Source organism: Ambystoma mexicanum, chromosome 6p (assembly GCF_040938575.1).
Source record: "Ambystoma mexicanum isolate Mex_15411 chromosome 6p, UKY_AmexF1_1, whole genome shotgun sequence".
In the NCBI taxonomy this organism is placed as follows: Eukaryota; Metazoa; Chordata; class Amphibia; order Caudata; family Ambystomatidae; genus Ambystoma; species Ambystoma mexicanum.
Window position 1 is genome coordinate 200,043,220 of NC_090935.1, and position 26,688 is coordinate 200,069,907.

General features: G+C 47.9%; 1 long non-coding RNA gene across 1 annotated transcript in view; it reads right to left on the reverse strand.

The window, feature by feature from the left end:
• Positions 1–472: 472 nt before the first annotated feature.
• Positions 473–26,688, reverse strand: part of LOC138510896 (uncharacterized) — a 401,583-nt gene continuing 375,367 nt past the window's right edge. Inside the window, exon 3 of the long non-coding RNA XR_011280449.1 lies at positions 473–1,078. This is a non-coding gene — a long non-coding RNA (uncharacterized lncRNA). The remainder of the gene's footprint in view (positions 1,079–26,688) is intronic.

Genomic DNA, 26,688 nt, shown 5'->3' on the forward strand with positions numbered 1-26,688 from the left:
CTTTCTCTGGGGATTTGATTTTGACATATTTACCATTCTGCCAAAATCCTGCATTGTGCACCAATTTGGTCTAGTATATTAACTTGGGAGCAATGTATGTGATGCCTAACAAAAACCCTACTTCCATCCTTTCTATGTTTATATATAGAGGTACAGCACTCCCCATTTCAAAAGCAATCTTTACCTGTACCATTTCCACTTCTCTTTGTGTGATCCATGCTATCATTTGATGGATGATATTGGGTGACAAAAAGTACAAAGGTATGTGCCCTTGAATCAATTGAGATATCACACTTTGATCTTCTCTCAGGTATTTCTTGAGTATTCTTTAAACCAGGTTGACCACATTTATAAGATCATTCAGCAATTTATCATGTTTAACAACAACATGTGTTGTGTGCTCCAACATCTTGGCCTGTTTATTTAAAATGACAATGGTCTCATTTACATATTTGATTTGCTCATTCAGTCTGCCTCTAATTCCATCCAATGTTCACTGTATTGTGTTCAAATTAACCCACATATATAGCACTGGATGTAGACATTGTTGTGCCGACCACAGCCCCAATAACAGTCATTACAATGGAGGCCACGAGCAAACCTGCTACCCGCTTCCCCCTTCTTCTTTTCATAACAGATGAACATACAAAAGGTTTTTCAAACTGCATGGCAATATCTCTGATTTCCGAGCATCGCCCTTCCGCAGTTCTGTTCAGTCGCTCACCTGATCCGATGCAAATATGGTTTCATTCACAAACTTTTCGATGATGGGATCAGGATTTAGGCTGATGTACATATTCTGGTACACCAATCGTCTATTTCCCAGGATGAATCCTGGTGCCTCCTCCTCCGCAATTCCAGAAGTCAGTCCAGGTAATATTACAACATGTAGTTGTGTGGTCTTAACACTTGATACGCTCAATATTAGCATGACGAGCGTCCAGTCCTCATATTGGGTCATCATGACCCTTCTTCCTGAAGACTTTGTCTTCACCCACATTCTTCCAACTGGGGGCCTTTCTCAGGGCCTCCGATCCTGTGGCATCCTTCAATGGTCCGGCGCTCCAAGGATCTGGCCCTGCCAAGAAATGATTGTTATCATATGGTGGCTCCATGGTGTTTACTTGTCACAAGTTTATCATTACACAATTCAAAAACATATAACTAGAACATTCCCTGCAACATTTTTTTTATAGAACATATCCTTTTATATCGGAAACTTTTAACATTTCTCATTAATTTCAACGATAGACATGTTCATTCACCTCAATTCCCCTGTTACCTCAATCTTCACTTTGCACCCCTTATTCTCCCTCAACTAGTCTCAATTTGTTCAAGCCTTCTCACCTCACGCTTCTAGTGGCAAGGCTTGATTTGATCTACATGGACAAACTGCTCCATTCTCACCTCACCATCCTTTTTAATTATTTTGTATACTACAGGGGAGACCTTGTATATGATTTCAAAGGCTGCAAGAAACCTAGGGGGTAATTCATAGAATTTAGCGCACAAGTGGCGCACGCGGCTGGCGCACAGTGTGCGCGTGCGAATCCCTGCGCCAGCCGCGTGCGCCAAAACCCATTTCCGCGCACAGCGTATTCATGGATTCCAGCTACCAAAACCAGCTGTGGTGCACAGTGTCGCAGCGACCCTGCAGCAGCGCCAGTTACGCCCCCAAGAACGCCTCTCGCGCAGGGAAAAGCCATCAAAGTCCCCAATCCAGCGCAAAGGGCTGCGCTAACCCTGTACCAGCACAGCAAGCGGGCTACGTGTATCACTGGGGTGCGCGGGAAGTACCTCACGTCATTTCAGCAGGGTACGTGTATTTCAGGGGTGCGCGGGAAGTTCCACACGCGATTTCAGCAGGGTACGTGTATTTCAGGGGTGCGCGGGAAGTTTCACATGCGATTCCATCAGGGTACGTGTATTTCAGGGGTGCGCTGGAAGTTCCACATACGATTTCAGCAGGGTACGTCTATTTCAGGGGTGCGCGGGAAGTTACACACGCGATTTCAGCAGGGTGCGTGTATTTCAGGGGTTCTGGGGAGTACTACACATAAATTGGCCATGTGGGTCCTCCCAGGTGTTCGCTCTACAACCTCCACGGCCCCTGCAGGCAGCCCACACCACGGGGGACTACCCTGCACCCCTGCTCATGTTCCGCAGGCAGCCCATCCACCATGGGCATGCCCCCCAGCCAAGCCACATGTCACCTTGCACTACTGATCAACAATGCATGTCTCCCAGCACCCCACCCCCCAGCAGTCAGGGGCACCCTCCACCAGGCCCCCACTCCTGTCTCCCTGCACCCCCACCCCCCACCAGTCAGGGGCACCCTCCACCAGGCCCCGACTCCTGTCTCCCAGCACCCCCAAACCCCACCAGTCAGGGGCACCCTCCACCAGGCCCCCACTCCTGTCTCCCTGCACCCCCACCCCCCAGCAGTGCGGGGCACCCTCCACCAGGCCCCCACACATGTCTCCCAGCACCCCCACCCCCCACCAGTCAGGGGCACCCTCCACCAGGCCCCCACTCCTGTCTCCCAGCACCCCCACCCCCCAGCAGTGCGGGGCACCCTCCACCAGGCCCCCACTCCTGTCTCCCAGCACCCCCACCCCCCAGCAGTGCGGGGCACCCTCCACCAGGCCCCCACACATGTCTCCCAGCATCCCCACCCCCCACCAGTCAGGGGCACCCTCCACCAGGCCCCCACTCCTGTCTCCCAGCACCCCCACCCCCCAGCAGTGCGGGGCACCCTCCACCAGGCCCCCACACATGTCTCCCAGCACCCCCACCACCCAGCAGTCAGGGGCACCCTCCACCAGGCCCCCACTCCTGTCTCCCTGCACCCCCACCACCCAGCAGTCAGGGGCACCCTCCACCAGGCCCCCAGTCATGTCCAACTCATGTTCCCCTGCACCCCCACCCCCCAGCACTGTGGGGCACCTGCCAGCAGGCCCCCAGTCATGTCCAACTCATGTTCCCCTGCACCCCCAACCCCCAGCACTGTGGGACACCTGCCAGCAGGCCCCCAGTCATGTCCAACTCATGTTCCCCAGCCAACATGAAATCACAATCTAGATCCCTGGTCCCTATGGTCAGCCTTCAAATGCAAAACACCCACCCGAGTATTGCATCCACCCACTTAGAAATGGCAATAACATGTTAGAACACCAATTGCAAGTTTGGAAACGAACCCATGTCCCTCACATACACCCAATGGGTGTCAGTGAATCTCAAAACCCATATCATGATATGCATGAAACCAATGAGATGATACTACACATTGAAGTTTCATCAAAAAATATGTATTAAAGGAAACATGAATTGAATCAAAAATAAACAGAAATGGGAATGTAAAAAAAGTAAAAAGAAGCATGTCCATGAAAAAATGCAAAACCAAAAATCATAATCCAAAGGAATGGTGTCCAAAGTCACAGTCCACAAAAGAAAATCCAATGGGAAATTATAATTGAAAGCCATTGCTCCATGGGTAAATTGTAAAATGAAAAGAAAATCCAACAGTGAACTATGTACAGGTGAACAAGCCAGGGTCCATGATCCCAACAAAAGAAATGAAACCTATCTAACAACACTACCTAATAAAAAAAACTATATACAAAAATGTGGCCCATTGTCCAAAATGTCCAAAGAAAATGCAAAAACAAAGGAAACCTAACACTAACTACATAACTATTTACAAGGGCAGCGGGCTAGTCCAACGGCTCACTGGATGTTGTCATGGGCCAGGGCATCATCGAACTCCTGTTCAATGGCTTGGAGGTGGGCATGTTCCCTGGCCCCGAGGTCTCGCAGGGATAAAGCAGTGTCCAGCTCCAACTCCCTGCGAAGACCCTCGTGGCACTCAGCCCGCCTCAGCGCCCTCCGCATGGAGTTCTCCGCCCTGACCATTGTGAGCCGTTCTTCCTCTGCCCGCTGCCGCTCCGCACCTATCTGCTGGCCCAATCGCTCCCACACGGAAGCCACTCCCAATCCAGGGTTCTCCTGCCCTCCGGCCGATGCCTGCACCCCACGTCGAGCCTGCCGCTGCCTCCGACGCAACTGCCTGTGCCAGCACGACGGCATCCAGGCTGATGGAATCCACCGGCGCCGTCGTGCACGTGCCCTGCCCGATGATGCCGTCACATCCTCCATCTGCTGGGGTCCAGTTGCTGGTGAGTCCACCCCTGCTGGACCTCCGACTCCCGACTGTGGCAGGGATGGGATCCCCACCGAGCCGGCTGCATTGGTCGGGGCAGGTCCACAGGGGGCCCTGGTGGCATCTGGGCCGGAAGACGGCATGGAGAACGACTGCCGCATAGTCTCCACAGAGGAGGAGAGGGTCGCCAGATTGGCCGACACATGTAGGAAACCCCCGACCATGGCCGATCCCAACTGGGCCACGTTGGCACGGTGCTCTCCGTGATGACGTGCATGCTCCTCCCGGGAAGCACGCACCTCATCACGAATTGCACCTGTGCGCAACGCGACACCAATCAGGACCTTCTCCATACGGCCAGGTGGAGGGGAGTCAGATGACATGGACATCCCCCCTACCTGCGGACGGGCCTGGGATGGGGCATCCCTGCTGGTGCATGGTGGTGCAGTCACAGTGTCAGGGACAGTGACATGCACAGGCCCCTCCACGGCAACCTGTGCTGCCTCCTGCCCCTGCCCCTGGACTGCAACACTTGCACCAGCAGGGATGCCCCCACCAGGCCCCATGTGCGCCTCAGTAGCGGCCTCCTCCTCCTCTGTGGAAACCACCAACCTGGATGGCTCCACTCCGTCTTCCGCCGTTGCAAGCCCCTGTGGGGGCTCACCCACCCCTTCCACTGCAGCCGTGGGGGCATCCCTGCCGCTTTGCTCCACAGAGCCGTCTCCGCACTCTTCTTCACGTGGCGCTGTGTAGAGGGAGACATAGAACACAAGCATCAGGGTACTGTACAATGGTCCCCTAGACAGGAAGCAATAGCAGATGAGTGGCACTGTCAAAGATCACTTCCATCATGTCCCTCCACAACACATGGCTCAGTGCAGGTAAAACACATGCGGTAACAGGCATGGTGCATGCTATGGACATTAGCATACATGTCCAAGGGATTCTTGAAACATACAATGTTGTTTTGGAACTCACATGCATCATGGGCCATGCCTAACACATGCACACACTTCACCCTAGTTTCATCCATCTGGCTTCGTACACCACAGACACAGTGGATACAAGGATGACTAGGCTGCATCAGTGAACCTGAACATTGCGACAGACATGTGTCATGCATCCCTGGCATTCACAAGTCACAGACACGGATGTCAGACACACAGACATGGACAGCATACATGTGCATGGCATCAGCACCCATCCCTCACCCCTACCCATGTCCAGGAACAGAGACTGGCATGCTTTCATGTGGCCATTCCGCATAGGGCAACCCATGTTGCATTTGAACACATGCACCAACCGTGTGGTTCACACATTACTGGTCTCACATGCATGACGTCCCTGCACACACACATGCATACATGGCCTATGTCACACATACAGGCAAGTATCAGACAACCAGCACACTGCGACATGCCCTGTCTCACACAGCAATGCTTGGCCACTTACCGCTCAACTCCAGACGGGTCTGCCTCTCAAGGATCTGGGCGTGGAGCGCTGGGCCTATGCGTTCTAGGACCCTCATCTGGATGGTACTCATGCGGCCCCGGCCCCCCACCACGAGGCGCCGGGCCTTCAAGAGGGTCCTGGACCTGCAGTCATCCCAGCGCTTCTTGACATGTTGGTAGTCGCGGACTGCCACCCCCTCCGCGTTGATGGCAGTCACAATGTCCGTCCAGATCCGAGTCCGTCCTTCCTTGTTGGTGCGCTTACTTCCGAAGAGGGCATCATACTGCCCACGGACTTGCTCCACCAGGACACCAACTTCGGTGGCAGTGAAGCTGGTGCCCCTCTGCCTCTCTGGCCGGGGGTTGCCAGTGGTGTCAGATGTTGCAGTGCCCGACATGGCAACCCCAGAGGCAGGAGTGGGTGGGCAACTGGGTCCTGGGGCTGGGCTGTGGAGCGATGGTATCCCAGTCGGCAGTCTTCTGTTCCAGGAGGGGTGGACACAGCAAATGGACCCCTGCAGATGGCTGATGTGCAGGCACCAAATGGCAGGGCACGGTGGCAGCAGGCAGGCAGGCAGGCAGCAGCAGATGGCTCGTGGGAGGCTGCTCGGGGCTCTGGGGGGCAGTAATTCGGCCTTTTGGGCAGGAGCGTGGTCTTCCGTGTGCTGACGCGTGGCCAGCTTGATACGGAGTGATTTGGCACGTGAAAATCTTGCACGTCTACATGTAAATCGAGGAAAGGCCCTTAGCGCATAAGCGCGTCAGCACGCATACGCGATTTCATTGGACCAAAGGCCCTTAGCGCATAAGCGCGTCAGCACGCATACGCGATTTCATTGGACCAAAGGCCCTTAGTGCGTAAGTGCGTCTGTGACGTTTCGCACACAGGCGTTTTGAAGTGGGAAAATGGAAAAATAGACTCCCCTCTTTCCCCTCTCACGCCTGGCCTAAAGGTTCACGGCCCAAGCACCCGCCACGAGAAGAGTTTGCCCATCTACCAAACGACCAGATACCCTGGTACAGGAACATAAGGATGTGTCCACCTGCCTGCCCCGCAGCCCGCCCTGCCAATGCCGATGCCTGCGGCATGGATCAACTAGACTAAAACCTATACGTCGTTAGAGATGCCATGACGACCTAGCCAACGGATAGCACACCTGTGCCAATATACACACTGGACACTCCCGCACCAATCTACATGAAGAATATACTCAGTGCTATGACGTAGGCGACAGACATACTCACGGACGTGCATCTTTATTATTTTTCACCTAGGCTCTCAAAATGCAGAAACGCAAGACGCACCATGAACTCATCTAAAGAGCTTGCTTACGCTTCTTCTAAACCTAGGTGCCATAATGAGAATTATAACGAAGACACGATACTGGTCATAAGACAATATGAGACTATAACCTAAAGCGCCTGTGCACCAGACGGTTCCACCTATATACTAGGCCTAAGTAGGCCGCAAGCAAGAGCTCCCGTGGACGTTAACAGAACAAGAGTCAGGTTGCTGATCCTGCAGAATGAGCCTGGGGAAAGCAGACAGCCAAGGTCGTAATGTTGCAAACCCACATTCCAAAAGCAGACCATCAAGGGCACGATGTTGCAACTTCGCACGCCGTGCACCAACATTAAATCCGCACCTGCAATTAAACCAGGCACACAGTGGAAAAACAATATTAATTGTGCAGAATTCTGCCTCAAACACGGTCCCATCCCACGTGACCAAGCCGAACCTGACGAGATGCCAAGCCCAGGAGGAAGGAGGCGTCTGGATCCCTCGTTACAAGGCCCAGGCAGATACACTTGAAAGGATCAATGGACATCTGCAACGGTGGGAGTAGTCGGCCGTCTAGCTCACGAATAAGTCTTCACATTGTCTGCATGTACCAATAGTGAAACATTGTTGCAAATTGCAGGCACACCGAGAGCTGGGAACAGCGATGGTCCCAGGCTGGGAAGCTCACGGGCGCACCAATCAGAACATGGGGCTCTTATCACTGACGCCATTAACATCAACCAATCATTAGGAGTCTTCATGTAACAATTCTCATGTATCTAATTGTAGGGACAACCCAGATATATCACCTGACTAACCCTCGGCCACTCATATTATTCTCTATACGTATGCTATACTAACCCTACCACTCGAGCAACCAATTAAGAGTGGCAATAGGTTTTTTATTAATCTTCTAGAGTGACGCAGGTAGCGCGTCATACTACAGTAAAAAGGGCCTGCGAGCCCCACAATTGTGTGTGTGTCAGGTCAGACGCGTATGATCCTTGACCCATCCCTGCCGTTTGTGTTTAATAAACAGCAGAGTCACATTGCTTCTTGTGTGTGTCTCATACTCTATCTCCTTTGGGATATACGGGAGGAGTTGGGGCCTCCCTGCCCAGAGGTCTGCCAACGGCCCGGCCGACCCCGGCAGAATTTCCCCCTACAAGCTGGAGGCACTGCTGAGATCTGTTTAAGATCGGCATTTTTACTTTTACTTTTTCCAGGCACTCCAGTTGCGAGAAGGCCCGGCGGCGCGGCCCCCTCTGCCATTGCCCCCTTCTGAGGACTACAGGACCGTCGCGGAACTGCGAGAAGACCGGACAGCGCAATCCGAATATTGGCCCTCGGGAGCCGGTTGAGAAGTATCCCGCCCGCGGTTGGCGAGTGTCCAGACGTGGTCCAGACGAGGGGAGGTGGCGAGCCGCTTGGAGGGGTGCACGCAGTCGAGCGGCCCCGCATCAAGAGAACTTGGTGAGCATGCCACGCACAACAAGCAATGTGAAATTGTGAGGGAGGGGGGAGGAATTAAATACGGGAGGAGGGAGGTGTTGCACAGGTGCGCGGCGAAGGTTTGACAATTTAGTGTCGGCAACGAAATGAATGGTAGCCGAACGAGTGCGAGAGCAGTCGGCTACGTTACGCGAGAGAGGGGGGCGGAGCACGAAAACATCAAGTGCGGCCGCTCGTAGACACTGATTGGCCTGGGTCGCGACTACGTGTAAGGGTGTGTGTGTATGGTTTCCTACGATTTGGCATTTATTGATCAATGAGTAGATGAGGATCCCTATTGTTCGAGCAAGACACTCGATAGGTAGATGATGTTTCCCTGTAGGCGGTAGCTAGTTAGTTGCCTAAATACGGAAGATAATTGGCTGGTTAAGCCCTCCTGTTGAGGGGCGTATCACACGCGAGGCGACGCAGCGTGCGCAGTCCGATTATAGTGTTGATTTGGTTACCTTGTTCCAGGAGTGACAGGAAGACAGCTGTGGGGTTAACGGGGGTAGATTGCAGGGGTATTCTGGATTTAAAGAGTATATGAAAAACTTACCAGTAGCTCTACGTGATCGGTGACGTCACCAATAGGGTTTTCATAGGATATCGCAAACACGAGGCATCCTCGTTGTGAGAGTGTTGAGGAAGAGAACGGTGGTAAGGGAGTGGAAACGGAGATAAACGGTAAAACGAGTTGATCGAGAAAAGGCAAAACGGGGAACGTGGCTGCGCACGGAGAACGCCGGCCACGGCAAGTGTAGAAGGGGAGGAGCACGTGAAGACAGAACGACTGTATAAGAACGTAATAAGGGGTACGCAGCCGCAGGGGGCTGCGTACGCTTCGGCCGCAAGGGGGCCATAAAGGTGTTGTATAAAGGAAGAAGGGCAGAGGAAAATGTACAAATGTAACATACTATATTTTTATAATTCCCCTTAAGCGGACTATCGTAAGTCCCCAAACTTACGGGGCCAGGTAACGATATAAGGTTGTATATTGTAAACTACTAGTGGGATAAACTGACACCAGATTAAGGGAGGGTAGCGAGTGGAGCGCTACTATGTCATACGGAACAGGATCAGGAGGGTGGGGGAACACCCTCACTACGCCACTACAATACATATGCACAACACTGCCACCCCATAGGGAGAAACTGATTAAGTATAGCATAGAATGGACCCAGGGGACGGATAACAAAATGCTAACACCGTGGCCGCCTAACGGTAGCTTTGATCCATATGCTCAACATTCACTATTAAATCATCTGCACAATACATATAAAGGGAAGAAGTTGGCAAACCACATGGAGGTGTTTAACTTATGGAGGATGTTCCAGGGGTCCCGACCAGGACCAAATGGAATATTCACTATGGGGGAAATACCAGAAGAAGCAGAGATTAAGGAGGAAGGAGAGAATGGGAAACAGGGGTATGAGGACCCAAAGAACACGGGGAACAGAGGTGAGGGAGGAGAAAAGAATAATAAAGCAGATGAAATAAAAAAGGAACCGAGCAATGATATACCCATAGTAGCGGGAGTAAAAACAGGGGCAGGGGGGTTGTACCCTTTAAGAGAATTGGGAGAAATAGAAAGAGGACAGTTAAGGGTGGCTGAGGGATACTCGAACCCGGCATACAGCCCTCCACCATATGTGGCTCATAGGAAAATGCCAGCAGGGGAAGGGAGGACTGGAGAGGACCAGACTGTGGAGATAGGAAATGATGAATGGGTAGCTGCACAGATATTATTAAAATTACGAGGTTCATTAATGGGAGAAGAGAGGGAGGTAGTGAAGAAAACAGACGAGGATAATACCAGGGAGAGTGAATTGAGGGGGGAAGAGCTGTTAAGACAAAAGGAAGAGATTTTGGAGGAACGATTAGCAAAACTAAGGGATGAACAGAATGAATTGACCAATCAGCTTGAAAGGGAAGAGAGAGAGAGGGCGAGGAAAACGAAAGAAGGTAAGGTCGAATTGGAAAGAATAAGGGAACGAACTGAGGAGCAAAGGAGAGAAGCTGACAGGGTAAAAGCAGCAGCAGAAAGGGTATCAAGAGTAGTACTGCGGGAAAAGAAAAGGGAAGAAGAAGAAAAAGAAAAAGAAATGGCAATATGGAGGAGGAGGTTACTATCAGAGTCAACTAAGAAATATGAAGAAGAGAGGGTGATGGAGAGTATAATAGGAAAAGAAAGGGCGAAATGGGAGAGGGAGAAAGAGGATGAGAGAATATTAGAACAGATGAGAAGTGAAGTGATGGAGGAATTGAAAAGGAAGAGGGAGGAAAATAATAAGGAAATGGAGGAAATGTATGAAGGAGAAAGAGGAGATAGAGGAAGAGAGAGTGGAAGATGGGGGAATATATACCATGACACAGAAGTAGCAACAACATCAGCACAAAGGGGAGCGGTTGACAAAAGAGAAGGAGGAGAACTGGACCTAATAGATTTACAAACAGTAACGATCGGGGGGAAAAAGACCGAGTGGGGGGTGCCGTTTATAAATAGCTTTTGTAGTGAGGAAGAGAGAGTGGAAAGTGAAGGGAGGAAGAGTGAAAGGGAAAGCTTAGATAAACTATACATCACCCGCACCAACATGGACTCACCATGGATCAGTAGGAGAAAGGATGAGATGGAGAGAAGTGAGGGGGGAACGACAGGAGTAGAGGAAAGACGGCCAAATGAGGACGCAACATCCCCATCCCCATCATCCCCATCGCGCCCTCCCCTATCGCACCCTACATGCTCAACCACCTCACGTTCGCTACGCAAAATAAAACTAGCGCCCTTCACCGACGAACGGACACCCTATACATGGCGGCTTAGAGACCTCCCTAGTCGCAGGAAGGTAGGAGATATACACATGCCCACATTAAATACAGACAAAGATGGAGAAGAAGGAGGTATCAGCAGGGGAAATAAAAACGAAAGTGAAAATGTGGAAGAATGGGAAGAAGAGGAAGGGTGTGAGGATTCAATAATATGGAATACAAAGGGTGAAATAAGACATAATTTAATGCCACTTTTGGAGAGAGGTGGGGTTAGACCACAGTATGTTCCTTGGAAGCATACCGATAAAGAAAATATAAAATGTAGGCTCCCATCATTAAGTGGAGGTGCGGGTAAATGGATATATGAAATGGAAAAACACACCGCAGGACAGAAGCTAGCAGTAGGAGATGTAAAGGGCCTTTTAATATCAATATTAGGAGATAGAGCGGATGACATATGGAAAAGAGCGGGATTTCATGGGGTAACAATATCAAATACATCGCACGATGGGGCACCGTTTGCAAACTGCAGACATGCATTATGGCAGGCATTGAGGGTACAGGACCCTGACACCTCAGATATAGGAGCAATTACATCCCGCAAAATGCATGAGAACGAAGATCCTGTTGATTATATTCAGGAAATACAAGAGAAGTGGCGCATGGAAACTAGAGAACAATGGGATAAGACACCAGCAATATTTTAACATATACTGGTACAAGGGCTCCCGGAAGGAGTTCAGAAACAACTAAAGAAAGTAGTGGGAATGGAAGCGAAACCATGGCCCGAAATACAACTGACTATAGTGCATCATTGTAGGACATGGCAAGGAAAAATGAAACAAAAGGAAGAGGACAGGAAAACGGAAGAGGCTAAACTAGTACAGAAAAAGCTTACTAAGTACACGATGGAAGGGGCACTAATAACTACACCTACAACAATGACCCAAAGCCCCACACAAGTAGTGGCTGCACAAGATTCCTCACAAATTCCACCTTCACAGATTGCAACACAACAGGTGCCGCCACCCCAACCATACACGCCCAACATGGGAGGAGGATACCCAATGCAAGGAGCTGGATATTACAATTATAACAGGGGGAGAGGAGGACTTATGAGAGGGAGAGGGTACGGGTATGGTACCCAACCGCAGGTGGGAGGATTTAGAAATTCCTATCCCACAGGGCAACCAGTATACCAGGACAACACAGGGAGCTTTCCATGGCAGAATAGGGAACCCCCGGTGTGTTGGAGCTGTGGACTATTGGGGCACATGTCACGCACGTGTAGAGTTAGGCCAGGAACACCATCATGGAATAGTCAGGGACAACCACGGCCCGCACAAGTACAGCAAGGCATACCACAACAGCAAATGTTGCCACAAGGAAATGAACAACAACAACAATTAACACAACAACAGCCCCAAACATTAACACAACAACAGGTAGCGATAACACAACAACCACAAATACCACAAACGCAATTGGGTAGGGTGACGGTTTTGGGACACAACCCTTATACCGGGAATGGCCAGTCGTTGTACCCCCAATAGGACAGCCCACAGACGACCTTGGTGTGCCCCATCCTGTCAGTAACACCTAATAGTGCGGAGGAACCACGCATAGAGGTAACGATAGGTGACAAAAAATTATCATTCCTTGTTGACACCGGGGCGACCCGGTCTTGCATAAGGGAAGGTAAATTTAAGATGTCAGGTGAGACCATGAACACCCAAGGATTCTCTGGGGCTAGAGGGTTGGTTCCCTTTACTGATAACATTCCCTTATCTATTGGAGATTACGATCTGTCAGTTCCTCTTTTATATTATAGTGCTTCACCAGTAAATATACTGGGGAGAGATATAATGAACAGGTTGAATATGACGATCTCCTTTACTGAGGACGGCATCATTTGCTCTACTCCAGGGATTAACATGCTCACAGCACGGCAAATTATGCAGGCATACTGTGGACAGACAGCGATTAGGGCGGAGCCAGTAGATGGTGAACTCTTCCAGTATGGAACGGACATGGCAATTGCATGGATGCCAGGGATAGAAGGGAAAATATGGAGAAGACCAGCAGCCTATCTGTTCAGACCAGAAACACCTGTTAATGAACCAGAAGGGAAGGTGGTTTCAATGGACATTGAGAGCATTATTGCAACAGCTGATTATATTGCTGTACATGCCCAAGACAGAGAAGGAAGAGCATGGAGGGCAGTGATAGCATTAGCAGAAGGATGTAGGCTCACCCAGGTGTCAGATGAAGAGCTGTTTTCAGATGAAAAGGAGGAAGGTGAAATGGTGTTTATGATGAGTGTGGAAATATGGCTAAGAGTGGCCTACAAACAAGTAGCACAGAAAATTGCAATGGCACTTGAGGCACCCGCATGCACCCCGGTCCCTTTCTTTAAGGACGACATGTCAAAGGTACCAAAATCATTGTGGACTACTGGCCCCTATGATGTGGGCTGCATAAAAAGTATAGGGGGGGTAAAAATAAAATTGAAAAAAGGTGCGATACTCCCCAGAGTAAAACAGTACCCACTATCAAAAGAGGCAGATGAGGGCATATATGAAACTATAACGGCCCTTATAAATAATGGTATATTGGTCCCCTCAGAATCACCATGTAATACGGCTGTGTACCCAGTGCGCAAGGTTAAAGGAGGGTCTTGGCGCTTTATACAGGACCTCAGGCCCTTGAACAACATAGTAGAGGCGGAATATCCCGTAGCTGCAAACCCGGCCACAATATTGTGTGGCATTCCAGCAGAAGCATCACGATTTACAGTGATCGACCTTAAAAATGCTTTTTTCTCAATACCATTACACCCAGACTCCCAAGATCTGACGAGCTTCACTTACAGAAACGCTAAGTGGAAGCACACCAGATTACCACAAGGGTATTGTGAATCACCTTCAATTTTCAACAGAGTGATACAGATGGATTTGGGTAACATTGAAGTAGAAAGCACGGTGTTGCAGTATGTGGATGACATAATAATTTGCAGTACAAACGAAAAAACATGCAGAGAGGACTCATTAAAGATGTTGACAATATTGGCTGACAAAGGTTACAAGGTAGACATGGAAAAGATACAGTACTGTCAGGAACAGGTACTGTACATTGGTCAGCTGATATCCCAACATGGAAGAAAGATCGCACCACAAAGAGCACAAGCTATTTCGGCCACTCCAATGCCACAAACTATAAGGGAACTGAAGCAGTTCCTGGGGCTCTGCAACTACTGTAGAGCTTGGGTATTTGATTACAGTTCATATATAGGACCCCTGCTTGAGGCGTTACCGGAAGCTAATAAAGGGGAGAACAAATTGGGGTGGACGGGGGAAATGAAAGAAGCTTTTGATGAATTAAAAGATGCGATATCAACTGCTCCGGTGCTGGCATCCCCAGACTATGAGCGGCGATTTTTTATATTTTCACATTGCGACTCAGCAGTAATGAAAGCAGTGTTGGCTCAAAAAACAAGCATGGGCTACAAACCCGTAGCATTTTACAGTGGCCACTTAGATCCTGTAATGTTAGGCCACTTCCCCTGCGAACAAGGTCTCGCCGCAGCTGCTTTTGCGGTGGAGAAAGCATCAACAATAACGATGGAGTGCCCGACTACATTATTTGTGGAACATGCACTTTTTGCAATATTGAATAAACCTAAATCCACCCTAACCACGCAAAGAGCCTCAGGTTATGAGATCATTCTATCCAGAGCTGAACTATCAATTGTTAGATGTAGCACGGTCAACCCTGCAAGGTTCCTAGCAGAAGTAATTGAGGAGGGAGACTATGCCCATGACTGTACTGAAACAACTGAACTGTACTCATGTACTAGAAAAGTTGAGGAAAACGCACTAGAGGGGGGTGAGCTGTTATTTATTGATGGGTCATCAACCATCGATCAGGGGGATGGTGTGAGGAGGACTGGGGCAGCAGTGGTGAAAATGATGGAGGTACCGGTGTGTGTGGAAGTAAAATGTGTACAATTACCACAGCATTACTCCGCCCAAGCAGCTGAACTGGTCGCACTGATCTTGGCGTTGAAGGAAAGCTTTGACAAACGAGTGACTATATATTCCGACAGCGCATATGTTACATCAACTGTCCACTCAGGGTTGTCGAAATGGAGAAGAAGAGGGTTTAGGAGAGCTGATGGCACCCCAGTGCAACATGCTCTCTTATTGGCTGAACTGATTGAAGTAATAAATGACCCCCAGGAACTAGCCTTAGTAAAATGCACCGCACACACCAATGGTGAAGATCACGTCTCAAAAGGGAATGCAGCAGCAGACGCACATGCGAAGTATGCTGCATACTTTGGTGAGATATGGAGAGTCACAGAGAGGGAGAGGGAGGGGAATAGCAAAATAGATGTTGTTAAAAGAAGGGTACACCCATCTCCTAGCCACACAGATTATGGAGCTACAAGCGGCTGCACCAATGGCCGAAAAGGAAATATGGTTAAAAAGAGGATGTACAATGTCCCCAACTGACGCACTATGGCGCCAGGGTGGCACTGGAAAGGTTGTAAAACCATTGGCACTTTTGAACACTGCCCTGAGCCAACTACATCATCCAGCCCACACAGGCAAGGAAGTAATTGCAGCACGAATTAGGGAAGACTGGTTCTGCCCCGAGTTAAATTCGCATGTGTCGAATTTTATCAGTAACTGTATCACATGTCAACAGTTTACGGCCGGCCACACTCTAAAGGTGATATGAGGTACTATACCCCGGCCAGAGGGGCCTTTCCGGCATCTCCACATTGACTATGTTGATATGATCAATATATGTCAAGGAAATAGGTATATGATTGTAGTAGTATGCCCATTCTCTAGGTGGATTGAGGCAGGGCCCTGTTCACACCCAGATGCATTTAGAGCAGCCAAGTTCCTAGTGAGGGAGGTCTTCCCCAGATGGGGAGTGTGCGAGGTGTTAAGGTCAGACAATGGCCCACATTTTGCAAACGAGATGTTTCAGCACATTACATCGCTGCTGAACATTAAACATAAATTTGCATGTGCATACCACCCACAGGCCAACGGTGTATGTGAACGCCTGAATGGCCTATTAAAGGAGGCAATTGCAAAGATACAGCAAACAACAAAGAAGAGTTGGTTATATTGTCTTCCATTAGCATTATTTGAGCTGAGGAATAGGCCAGGGTCCGACCACCACCTCACTCCCCATGAGGTGGTTACCGGACGTCAAATGCACCTTCCCCTAACGCCAACGTCAAGAGCATTTACCGACCATGAAAGCACTGCAAGTGTTCTGGGTGATGAAATGTACCAATATGTGTCTTCTTTGATTACTAGTGTAGTGTTTGTGTCTCAACAGCTCGAGCGCACACGGGGCGGGTCTAATAGAAGCCAACAAGGAGACGCGGATAAAGAACTGGAAAAGGAAGGACTGTGTAAGGTTGCTAAAGGTGACCACGTACTACTTCGCAACTTCAATAGGAAATGGAATGACCCACACTTTACTGGTCCCCATCTGGTAGAGGAGGTATCAACAAGAGCAGTAAAGTTACAGGACAAACGTGCCTGGAACCACCTACACGACGTGAAGATCTACAGACAACAGACCCGCCCCAGCGCCATCGACAGGTCCATTGAGAGAACAGCAACAACATCGACAACAGAAGAAGGAAGTTCTACTACAGCCAGCGGCCCAAGTATTGCCATACCCTGTCACTGCCCAGACTCCCCAGAGACAATAACTGAAGAAGAAAGGGGTGATCCCCATCCAGCCCACCCCATGATCACACGCTCAAAGAGTAAAACAACGCCCACCGGTTGAACTCAAACACCCCCCTGCCCACCATCCACTGACCCCTGTACCCATTACAGTAGTAACTGAACTAAAGGACATTGCCTCGCACAAATACACATGTAAACACGTGAATGCTCTCTTTTCTTTTCTCTCGCACATGCAGGACCCGCGTATTATTGTATTGCTAAGAAGTAGATAACTAACAAATTCACTGCCCAGGAGTAGATGGTACCCTCAGACGATAATTACCCAGAAGAATTGTCACACCAATTTGTATATGAAATAAAAAGGCCAACGTACCTGAAAAGGAAAAGGGTACGAGTGTACTACACAGCGTTCCTTTTGGCCATAGAATATTCGATGCCCCACCTCCACCCATACTTACCTGCCCTAAGAGATAGATCGCTCAGAGTAGCGTGGGAACAGCTCTTCGCCTGGGCACTGAATGACTATTTGATAGGGAGAGCTTAACAATTAACATTTAATAATCAGCATATTAAGAATTTTCAGGCGGGCAACTCTAACATCGCAAGAATTCGCTGCGGGACTGCAGCAAGGTAAGAGCAAAATGCCGGTGAAATTAGCATATGTAATAAAAGTAATAGGGATTTTGATAATCACCGGGTTCGTAGCTGCCTCTGTATGGCAGTACAGCTATGCTATAAATATTATTGCTGTACCCAAACCTAACACACCCCCATCCCCAGCTGCAACAGGTGTTACGTCAGGTGATATTATCAAAATTGCGCACAAGCAGAATAGAGTACAACGCAGCACATACTCAGATAATAAAGGTATTGATAATTATATACAAGATTCAGCACACGTCTCAAACAACATATGGTATCAACACATGACCCGCATTGGTAAACAGACAACAGAAGACAGCTGCTACGTTTGCTCATTAATACCATACGCCATGAGCGCTTCTCGAACATTTGTTGCCACAGAAATAGACGAAAAAACAGCACGGTGCATAATATACCTGGCACTGTTCCAAACGAAAGGAAGATTTCAAGGAACAGTGGTGCATATGACGCGGAAAACACGAGACTCATACCCATACGAAAACAACTTCCTCAAGACTTATTTGAGTTACCACAAGAGCAGTTTACATGCTGAAGCATTTAGATACATAACAAGTGGTTTTGCAAAAGGAGAAACAAAGAAAGTAACCCTGCAGTACTTATCATGTGATTGGTACGCCACTGAAGTTCCTGGTAAATTAGGATGCTGGGAGAGGCCACTGGTGACGATAACGGGGAAAGTATACTTGGACAACAAATGGGAGATAGGAGTGGTTGGCAGCAACATGGTAACAAAAGAAACTATTTCAACTATCGATGCGCACAATCACAGATGTTGGACAACTTGGATGAAATACGTGCCTATGCTCACATGGATAGAAACGGATGAAGACCCGATAACAATACTGCCGTTGACTGCTCCTAAAGTATGCTACCAACATAAAGGAGAGGTGGACGTAGGATATAACACCAATTGTGGAAGCGTGATGGAGTTACCTGAAGGGGGAGCAGGAACAGCAGTGATAATGGACCATTACTGGGCCTGTGGAGAAAAGGCATACCACACGTTGCCCCCTCTGTGGAATGGTGTATGCACGATGGTGCACGTCAATGTACCATCGCTAGTGGTACCCCAGAAGCATGTGAATGTGGCAAACTTTCCTAAAATGGATGAAGGGGACAAGAGAAATAAGAGATCTGCACCGCCTCAGGGGGAGCCAGAGAACAGGACCAATGGCAATGATACTGTCCTAAACAGACGGAAAAGACAAGGGGAACCTCTGACAGGAAATTACCTATGGGGAAGGTCGGAAACGGCACTCACTTCGATTCCGCCAGAACACAGACTATTTAGCAGAGCAGCAATGTTCTTTTCCTCAATAATACATCCAGGACTGCAGGCTTACGCGAACGCAAAATGGCTCCAGATAACTAGATGGGAACTCATGATGACCATCAATTCTACAGTAAACGGATTTAGTGCAATAAAAGAAGAGTTGCGAGCAATAAGGATGGTAGCACTACAGAACAGAAATGTATTGGACCTCCTCACTGCCATGGAAGGAGGAGTTTGTGCAAAGATAGGACAATCATGCTGCACATTCATTCCTGCCAATGATGCTGACAACGGTACATTGACAGAAGCAGTTTCACAACTGGCCCAGTTACACTCCAAAATGGTGGATGAAAGCAAGAGTGTGAAAAAGGATGAGAGCTGGTTTTCGCTATTATGGTCATGGATGCCATCTTGGCTGTCAGATGGACTGAAAATTATAGTTGGTTGTATTATTTTGGCTGGAGCTACACTGATCATATTAAGATTTTGGAAAGCCCGGAAGGCACGCACCACTGACGAGTTGCTTGAAATGGTCGGTATGCACCCACTGATGCCAGCAGATGACGGCCAACACACAGGCATAATAATACAAGAGAGAGAGAAATTGCGCAACCAGATCATCACCAACCATCTGGACCCACCAACGGTGAAGGTCGAGAACCCAAGAAACCCCAGGAGTTACATAGGGAAATGGGTATACTGTACTCCTGGAGGAGCCTGTGAATATATGTATTGGTCATTTGAAGATCATGTTAACCATTATGGACATCTAGGAGAAATAACTAAAGTGTGTAGAGTAAGAGGAGATAACGAAAAGGATATGTTTGTGGTCGACAAGTCGACCAGAGGGGGGACTGAAGTGGGAAAATGGAAAAATAGACTCCCCTCTTTCCCCTCTCACGCCTGGCCTAAAGGTTCACGGCCCAAGCACCCGCCACGAGAAGAGTTTGCCCATCTACCAAACGACCAGATACCCTGGTACAGGAACATAAGGATGTGTCCACCTTCCTGCCCCGCAGCCCGCCCTGCCCATGCCGATGCCTGCGGCATGGATCAACTAGACTAAAACCTATACGTCGTTAGAGATGCCATGACGACCTAGCCAACGGATAGCACACCTGTGCCAACATACACACTGGACACTCCCGCACCAATCTACATGAAGAATATACTCAGTGCTATGACGTAGGCGACAGACATACTCACGGACGTGCATCTTTATTATTTTTCACCTAGGCTCTCAAAATGCAGAAACGCAAGACGCACCATGAACTCATCTAAAGAGCTTGCTTACGCTTCTTCTAAACCTAGGTGCCATAATGAGAATTATAACGAAGGCACGATACTGGTCATAAGACAATATGAGACTATAACCTAAAGCGCCTGTGCACCAGACGGTTCCACCTATATACTAGGCCTGAGTAGGCCGCAAGCAAGAGCTCCCGTGGACGTTAACAGAACAAGAGTCAGGTTGCTGATCCTGCAGAATGAGCCTGGGGAAAGCAGACAGCCAAGGTCGTAATGCTGCAAACCCACATTCCAAAAGCAGACCATCAAGGGCACGATGTTGCAACTTCGCACGCCGTGCACCAACATTAAAGTCGCACCTGCAATTAAACCAGGCACACAGTGGAAAAACAATATTAATTGTGCAGAATTCTGCCTCAAACACGGTCCCATCCCACGTGACCAAGCCGAACCTGACGGGATGCCAAGCCCAGGAGGAAGGAGGCGTCTGGATCCCTCGTTACAAGACCCAGGCAGATACACTTGAAAGGATCAATGGACATCTGCAACGGTGGGAGTAGTCGGCCGTCTAGCTCACGAATAAGTCTTCACATTGTCTGCATGTACCAATTGTGAAACATTGTTGCAAATTGCAGGCACACCGAGAGCTGGGAACAGCGATGGTCCCAGGCTGGGAAGCTCACGGGCGCACCAATCAGAACATGGGGCTCTTATCACTGACGCCATTAACATCAACCAATCATTAGGAGTCTTCATGTAACAATTCTCATGTATCTGATTGTAGGGACAACCCAGATATATCACCTGACTAACCCTCGGCCACTCATATTATTCTCTATACGTATGCTATACTAACCCTACCACTCGAGCAACCAATTAAGAGTGGCGATAGGTTTTTTGTTAATCTTCTAGAGTGACGCAGGTAGCGCGTCATACTACAGTAAAAAGGGCCTGCGAGCCCCATGATTGTGTGTGTGTCAGGTCAGACGCGTATGATCCTTGACCCATCCCTGCCGTTTGTGTTTAATAAACAGCAGAGTCACATTGCTTCTTGTGTGTGTCTCATACTCTATCTCCTTTGGGATATACGGGAGGAGTTGGGGCCTCCCTGTCCGGAGGTCTGCCAACGGCCCGGCCGACCCCGGCAGAATTTCCCCCTACAGTTTCCCTGGCAGGGCTTGTAGATCCCACGTGCCTTTACATTGCTCTGTACGTGCTTTTTGTGGGGTGCGGTGCGTGTGTTTTCCAGCCGTTGGGGTTCACACGCTATTACTTCACAGCGGGTGTTGGCTACGCGTTCTTCTACACGCAAGGCAGACGGTGAGTGGTAGCCCGCTCCCCCAGGCCCGATCGCGTGAAAAACTTCACGCGAACCCCTGTAATACACATAGCCCGCTCCCCCAGGCCCGATCGCGTGAAAAACTCCACGCTAACCCCTGTAATACATGTAGCCCGCTCCCCCAGGCCCGATCGTGTGAAAAACTTCATGCGAACCGCTGTAATACACGTAGCCCGCTCCCCCAGGCCCGATCGCATGAAAAACTTCACGCGAACCCCTGTAATACATGTAGCCCGCGACCCCAGGCCCGATCGGGTGAAAAACTTCATGCAAATCCCCGTAATACATGTAGCCCGCTCCCCCAGGCCCGATAGCCCGCTCTCCCAGGCCCGATCGCGTGCAAAAACTTCACGCGAACCCCAGGCACAATAGCAGTATAGGACATTCATCATTGCTGTATATTGGCGCTTTTGTGATGCGCAGGGACGCTACCGCCTGCCTTCGTGTGGCGGACGTGTTTAGGCCTGTGCATGTCTTTGGCCTTGCGCGGCTTTGCCCTATTCGATTCGATGAATACGTGTGGTTCGCGTGCGTGTGGGCGTTCCGTCTGCTTCCCAGCAATACATCCAAGTTACGCCCTTATTTTCGCGCGTTGTTCCCCATTCCGCGCGTTACGCCCCGTTTTCCGCCCCCTTTTTGGTGTGTGCGCTGAGGTTGTGCGCTTTCACTGTGCGCGTCGCGCACGCCGTTCGGGATGTTTCAGTGACGTGTGCGCCATGCACGGGTTTGGCGCACATCCCGAGGAAAACACGCGCAGGGACTTCCATGAATCGCACGTGTGCGAGTGCGCCTGTTTTTTCGCGCTTGCGCCTGCTTGCGCCTGCTTGGGCCTGCTTGCGCATAGATTTTCGGCGCACGTTTGTTCCATGAATCGGCCCCCTAGAGATTCTATGTTTATTTTTCACAAAATTGAACTTATATACTTGATCTCCATTGTTGTATTTCCTTATAGATGTCTTAATGTCATAATATCTTTTTCACTATCAGTAGCCCTCGCTAGATTCTGCTGCACAAACGTAAAACACATGTTTCAAGTGCTTCCTCAACTCTTCAACATATTAGTGAATGGTGGAGGCATTTACAACTGTTTGCTCATGGGTCCAGTACAATAAATGTAGTGGCAACACCATGTTTCTCCCTGTCAGTATTTCATGAATACTGAGGTTTGTTGATTTAGCGGGGGTCGATCGTATGGCCATCAATACTAAGGGCAGCTGAAGATCCCAACCAGAAACCGCCTAAGCCACTCATTTCTTTAATATGTCAACAATGGACCTATTGTTCCATTCCACCCTACCTGAAGAAGTAGGCCGATATGAGATGTGCAGATTTCTTTTCACAGCCAATATTTGCCAAACTTTAGCCATGAAGGTGCTAGTGAAATTACTTCCCTAGTCTGATTCTATCCTCTGGAATAACCAAAATCTTGAAAATGTATGATTTACCAGTAACATGGCTGCAATCCGGTGCGGGAATGCTTTACACCCACTTGGACACTAGACACACCACTGTTCATAAATATTTATTTCCCCTTTCTGATCTTTTTACAGGCCCAAAATAGTTGATTTGAAAATTAGACCATGGAAGGGTCACACCTCTTTTATTAATGGAACTCTATGCATATGTGAAGCAGGCTGAAATTGTGCACACAATAGAAACCCTCTAGTGTATAATTCAACATCTTGGGATATATGTGGCCAATAAGCATAATCTTTCAAAATTTCCAAAGTTTTTTGTGAACCCCTGTGTCATGCACGTATTGCATTGCGTGCATGATGTATCAAGTGGTTATAAAACAAACCTAATATTAGGTCCTCCTTTTGTGCTCTGATCAGGTCCTCATCTGGGGTATCATAACTCCATTACACTACAGGCTGTTTGACTTCTTTTTGAGATTTGGAGCGTTTGATCGCATACACCTGTATTTCACCAAGTAGGTGTTCAATGGGAAACAACTCTCCCATCACAGCTCAATTTTTGGCTAATTTATCTGTTTTGTCATTCCCATCCTTATCCTCATCTGGTGTCTTTAAATGGCCACAGATCTTTCTCCAGTGTATTATTAAGTCATTTTCTGATACTAGTTTGTCTATGTCTTTCCCATGTTTAAGAGGTGTTTTGTTATATGTGTGCATACCTTTTGCCTTCCAGCCAGGTAAATATTCCACAAAACTATGTTGTGCATAATCAGATTCAGACACTAAAACTATCTCTTTGAATTAATTTCTACTGCGGAGGCAACTGCCTGGTAAATGGCAGCTAACTCTGCTATTTGACTACTCCTAGATCCAATTCTCATGCTCACTCTTGGGATGTTGTCACATTTAAACCAAACATTTCCTATTCCTTCCACCAGTTCTTTGTCTGTCTTATTTCCCACATGATATGTGCACCCATCCACATGCCCTGTTGGTAAACCACTACATTCATCTTCATTGAATGCTTTGTGTGGGTATTGTTCAAATGCAATCAAATTATATTCTATTTCTGCTTCACCAGGTGTACCTTCAGCTGCACAATTATGTAGATCCACCAGCCCTTGGGCAACCGGGCTCTTTTTATTTTGTCCATGTTTTACTTCCACAGGAAACCCCTGCAATGCCAATGTCCAGGAAGTAATTCTGGAATGTGCCAAATTAGCCAAGCTAATTCTTTTATTTTGCAGAAATTGTAAGGGTTGGTGATTTGTTTCGGTAATTACTTTTTCCCCCTTGAATGATGGGGCAGAAATGCTGAAATGCCCAAACAATAGTTAGGAGCACTTTCTCACATTCATTTGAATTAGTTTCAAACTGAGATAACGCCATGCTCGAATAAGCAATAGTTTTGTGATTTAAATCATGCCTCAGAGATAACACGGTGACATACACTGATCAGTAAATCCTATTTCTACAAAGAAAGCCTGGTTCTTTATGGGATATGCCAAACATGGCACCTTCATGAGGCATTCTTTCAGCCTAGTCACCGTTTCACATTGCTCTTTTTCCCACTTCCAGGGTACACCCTGCTTCAATAATCTTGTTAAAGGTTCAGTAATATCTGCATAGTTCTCAATAAATGTTCTATTATACCCAGTCATTCCTAATAAACTCTTTAATCCTTTCAAATTAGTAGGATCTTTCAACTTCTGTTTTGCCTCCACCTTTTTCTTTTTGTGGATTCAACCCAATTTCAGTCACCTCGCGGCCTAAGAAGTTTACTTTTTTTTTACAGCATTGTGCTTTCTGCAAAGATACTTTGGCTCCTGCCTTCTGTAACTGGCCAAGCACCTGTCTAATCTCATTAAAATGACTCGTCAGATTCTCATTTTTAACCAGCACATCATCTACATAAACTATTGTCCCCCTATCTGCAGCATCTGGGTGTGCCTTTCCTCAAAATTATTCTGAACTCACTCCCACTACTGACATACCCGAAAGGTGTTTGGGACCATGCATAGTGGGATTTGTCAAACAAAAATGCAAACACATTTTGTATGTCTTCAGTCAGTAGCACACACCAATATCCAGCTGTAAGATCCAATGTGGTAAACACCTTTGACCCTTGTACATGTGTGAGACTCTGATCAATGAATGGTAGAGGCCACCTGGAAATGGGCACTCTCTTGTTTAATTGTCATAAATCTGCACATAAACGTCATTGGCCATTAGGTTTTAAGGCACCCAACATGGGAGTATTTGATGTGCTATGAATGGGCCTAATAATCCCTCTGGATTCTAGATTCTTAATTATCTCAGATAATGATCACAAACATGCCTGTGTTTCCGTCTTACCTTTCTTTAAATCAAATAATATGCAATTATCTTGGTGACAGCACACTGTCTCACTTGATTCATAAGGATACACAGACTGAAATTTAAATATGAAATGAAATAATATTTTATTTATATTGTGCTTGTGTTTCAGAGCGTGAATATTCCTTGAGGTTGAGAATCCAAAGACTCTGGCAATGTGCCCTGCGCATTCACATATCTTTCAGGGATATTCCCAATCACTGCATTACTGAAATCTACATTATAATGAGATTTTTGTATCGACTTTCCTAATGCTGAATTCTCTTCTAAATGAACATTCTGGCAGCTTCTATTGTCAACTAGGATTTTAATGGGTCCATCCCCAATCTCTACCAGTGGCGTATATTCACATTCTAGCCCTTGCTGCCTCATGGATTCATTTAGGCACACAAATGCATCAGAATCCCTCATCTGTTGTCCCTTTCTGTGTATCAGCGTTATTGTAACTTGCCTGGAGAATGCAGGAATAGTAATCTTCTTTTTCACCTGTAATTCCATCGCATACGGTACCATCTGCGCAAAATGATAAGCTTGTCTCTTGTCTTCAAACTCTGGTGCAGGTCCCCCTAACCTGAACTACACCTTGTGATTAAGGAAGTCTAACACCACACACGTTCTGTGCATAATGTAATTTCCCAAATAAAAGTTATTCTGTGTCCACTCACTATCCACACGTTGTGACAGGCCAATGGTAATTTTTAGCATCCATCTTCATATAAGTCTATTCCCAGAGTCCGGATTATCCAACCCAAAAATGTGTTGATTTATTATTCTGAATTTTGGGATCTCATCCCGGTCAGTTATTCGCTGGAGTATTTTCTCATTAATGAAACTTATTTCCTGCTGCAGTGCTAAAATGGCTTTAATTATTTCAGAATGACCATTGACATGGATAGGGATCCATGGATGTCCATCTCCCATTTGTATTTCAGAATGGGTCGAAATGTGCTTCTCTGTGTTCATCTCTGGAGTGACATGGGGCTTGTATTTTTCTTCATTTAAGAACAAGCGTAAAGTGTTTTCTACTATTTCTGTTTGCCATTTTTTATTGGGTTCCAATTAAATCACTAGAGACTGCTTCTCTTCTTCACCTCACATTTCACCCTGACACATCAGAATGACAGTGACACTAGGTACACAGCCATTCTGAAGATTTACCTCCACTGCATGATCTGATTTAGCCACTGTGTGGCATTCTTTTGCACTGTTGTTTTGTGTCCTCACCTTTTTTGCCCTAAATGGCTTTTTGGCTAGGGACCACAAGACCCTGTTTACCCCATCTCTGAGGGGTGACAACCTCTGCAGGCAATCTGTCCCTATCAGAAACAGAATTTCACTGAGAGATGTGATCAACAATTCCTGTCTCATCCTGTGTTTCCCTATCTTTATGTCAACCTCAGTGACACCTTCAATAGGTATATCCTCACCATTAAAATTGTGTACCAGGCCTTCATGTTGCCACACTTTGATATGGTTTTGTGTGGATCTCCATTCAT